A 4,259-nucleotide genomic window follows, 5' to 3' on the forward strand; every position below is an offset into this window, starting at 1 on the left:
CAATGAATAGTAGTTGTCTAGATGCTAAGTAGGTTTCATTAGTTCTACGTAACCCGAAACAAACAATATTTATAAAGCTCGAACAACAACCTAGCTAACTCGTGGTTAAAGTGGAAGTAAGAGGTCGACCCACAGGGAAATGTTATTTAATCTTTTCTTTAATCAAGCTTAACTATGGAAGCTATAAAATAGGGATTTTTGATTAAAACAAGAAACATACTAAAAATAAGAAGATAATGGATAGTTGTAAGTAAGTTTAAAACAATCGTGCTTCTAATCCAAGTTAGATGATCATTGAAATTCTTATCATTGAATTCTACAAATTTAATTCACAATTGGATTAAGCATGCAACTACTTACTTAATCTATATTAAGTTAGTCTCTACAAAGGCGGACAACTAGCATAACCTAGTCAAGAAAGTGTCCTAATCAACGATTATGTTAGGATAGCGCTAACCCTAATCTATCTACATGCTTATACCTCTATTGGGTTCCTTAGCGGTCATATAGAAGAATGGTTAATCTATCTACACGCTCCAAATCTAGTAATTAGTGCATCCTAGGTTAGTTAGCCATTCAATACACAATTACTATTGCCTCTTGGAGATCATGGCTAGACATTCTATCGAACACATTAAAAACAACGTATTTAATCATGAGTGAATGTGTCAAAACCAAGCATCTAGGCTAAATATGCTCCAGATACAGACCATTCTGTTGGGATTGGTGTCCTAAATCTCCTTGTAATCTTGTAGTTTGTAAATTTTTTATAAACATATTGTTGTTAATAAAATAAGTGTTATTTTATAAACATATACTCAATCCAATAAATTAAGATCCTAGGTTATCTTATGTAATTTAAACAAGTATGTAGGGACATTGATAACCTGTAGAAATACAAGTTATTGTCTCTCGAAAGTTGGAACAATCATGATTCTTAATAATAAAATCTCATCTATCTTAAAGGAAAATGCATGGAATCCTTCAAACATTACTAACTTTTACAAAAACATTCTTTTTGATAAAATTGTGTCACATCCCATCGCAGGATTTCAATAAATCTCATAAGTGTTGTAGGCTCTACTAATGCAAAGGCATGCGTTTGAAGGATTCTAACGCATAGCAGATACATTGGTCCTTCAAACATTACTAACCTTTACAAAAACATTCTTTTTGATAAAACTGTGTGACTAACGTATCCCATCGCAGGATTTCAATAAATCTCATAAGTGTTGTAGGCTCTACTAATGCAAAGGCATGCGTTTGAAGGATTCTAATGCATAGCAGATACATTGGTTTGAGTTGTTCCTGTCAAATCACCACTTGCAAGTATGGTATCTGAATGTCGGCGTCTAAAAAGCAACTGAAATGGCAAGCAGCTGACCAGGGCATGGAAATTAATGTTGTCATATCACAAGTTGTTGAGGGAAAATGCCTATAAATAGAAAACTTGCAACAAGAAAAAGCAGTATAACATAGAGAGTAACTTACAGCTTAGATATATTAGTTATGCTGCTGCAAGAAGATCACAGGAGGAAAAAAACCATCACCATTGTTGATCAAGGAGAATTGAAGAGAACCAAGCTCGAGAGAGAACTTTTCTTCATTTCTTTAACAAGTTGGTTGTACATACATTAAGATCAAGCGAAAGAGGACAAGAAATTGAACTCTTCGACTTGACTCTTTTCTTTTTACTTTATTTCCATTAATCATTCCATGTGATTAAGTGTGTTGTTGTAAAAACAATTTCGATCTTTATAAAATCGTGCATTTGATCCATTCACATTTTCCTCTGCGTAAAATTTATTGTATTAAATGCGTTTGTGACTTTGTGCATGCTAAAATTCTAAAGGCTTTAATCATTTTGATCATTTGGTTGAAGTTATCTCAGCTAAACCATTCAAGAGAATAGAATAGCTAGAAACGCATCAAGTCAGAACGAACAGTAGCTTTAGAGATAAAGACACTTGTGCTTCAATGTTTTCTGTATCCAACGCGTGCACTCTAGAGATAGGAACATGTGGCATTTGCATTGAGAAATGTTAAATGATTAGATAGACAGAAACCCATTGCATTGACATACATTGATTGTAAACACACATCCTTCATCTTTATTCTTACCCACACTCTTTCTTGTCCATCTTACTTGGATCAACAAATTCATTTATCACTTAGCATTATTCCTTCATTGAACCCTATATTTCACTTGAACTCTTGTTTCTTCTTGTACGAATGCAATTAAAATAGTGTAGATAACTTTTCTAGCATTTATTTAGAACCTTTATACATCAGTGCAATGCAAGGTTTGCGTTAGTCTAACCTAAATCCCTGTGTTCGACCTTGGACTTACCAGGAACCTGAATTAGATTTATACTTGGATCTAGTTTAGGTAAAGCTTGTACGCATAAATGAGAGAGTGTAACGCATCACCCATTCTTCTCACCTAGAGAAGTCATTTACCATTCATCTTCATTTACAACAATTTTATCTTCCATTTCCACTTATAATACACTTTTAGTGCACATCACAAAACCACGAACAAGTTTTTGGTGCCATTGCCGAGGATTTAGCAACAAGGCTAACCATAATTTTTGCTTGTATATTTTGTAGAAAAACTTGCAGTTGAGGGAGTATTACAAGCTAAGCCTAAGTTTGTAACGTTTTATGAGTAGGGAAAACACTCCTGAGCTCTTAAATGACCATGAAGTTGAAAGGACCGTTAGACAAAGAAACCGATCGAATCGTCGTCGAAGGTTAAGGCAACAATTAAGACAGCAACAACAAAGACAACAACAAATGGTGGATGATCAACTAAACCAAAACTTAGCTCAGCAATTAGCCAACACTGCACCCAATCCAATCCTGATGACGAATAACAGTACGTGTCCAATGCTAGAATATGCATCATCTGTGCTGTATGACTTCTCACCAGGATCATATACCCAACGCGAGATGGAATGAGATTTGAAATGAAGTCCGTAATGCTCTAGATGGTTTAAACTGCAGGTCAGTTTGGAAGTGCTCGTGGTGAAGATCCACATGCCCACATGAAATGATTTCTAGAAACGTGCAACTCGTTTGTGATACCTGAAATCACTCTAGAAGCCATCAGACTATCTTTATTACCCTATTCTTTCCGTTGATGAGAACCCAGCGAGATAACAACATGGGAGAAATTAAAAAGTTTATGCAGAAGTACTTCCTTCCAATCACTAACGCAAGGAGGAGTAGAGAAATCATAATTTCAAACAAAGAGAATTTGAAACTTTGAGTGTCGCATGGAATTAGTTAAGAATTGTCTTAACCACGAACTACCTCTAACTGTTCAAATGGAAACTTTTTATGGGGGGTCAAACCAAGCTTCCCAAATGGCAGCCGACGCAGCTACAGCTCGCGGCATAATAGATAAGTCTTATAATGAAGCCAAGAAAATATTAGATCACATCGCCAAACACAACATAGAAAGGGTGGATGATACTTACAATGCCAGAACAGACAATAGGAAGCACTTTAAGAATGTGAACAATGTTAATTTAAACACAATAGCCACACTTTTTGCACAGGTGGCTGATGTGTCGTGAATATGATGAAATAATGGTGTATATTGCAATAGTGGTGTATGCATTGTACATGCAAGTTTTCCTAGTAAAATCCAAGTATAAATCCTACTAGGTTGCCTGGTAAGCCTAGGGTCGAACACAGAGACTATTGAGATATTATGTGTTGGTAAATTTCAATTCCTTTACGGTGACAAAAACAAAACAATAAGTTGGTTGGTATGTTTGTTTAAAGTATAAATCCTATGCGGTGGAATTGAGAAAAGAGTTAATAACAATGAAAGTTACAATGAGTACGTGGGGAATGGGTTGAGAAGGGAATTAACTAACACTTCGTAAGATTGCGTTCAAATTATGTGATCATGCTACACACGTACAACAGCATGTCATCTCTCAATGCAATGCTATAGTTCCTAATTTTAGGACGCATGCGATGTATACGATAATGTCTATAGGACTTATGTCTAAGCCTCTATTCTTGTCTATGCGATGATGAATGACACACCCACACACACAAGGTGACCGCATACTATGATATCCTATTTCTAGGGTGCATCTGATGCATGATACCAAATAGAACTTATCTCTAAGTTTCTATCTCTTGCTTATGCTGTCCTAATATGAATTTCTCAAGCCTAGATTCTAACCTAACTTTCTCAAGTCTAGGTTCTTTCTTTAGACTACTCTCTTAAGTATCTCTAA

This window comes from Benincasa hispida, chromosome 4 (assembly GCF_009727055.1).
Source record: "Benincasa hispida cultivar B227 chromosome 4, ASM972705v1, whole genome shotgun sequence".
Classification (NCBI taxonomy): Eukaryota; Viridiplantae; Streptophyta; class Magnoliopsida; order Cucurbitales; family Cucurbitaceae; genus Benincasa; species Benincasa hispida.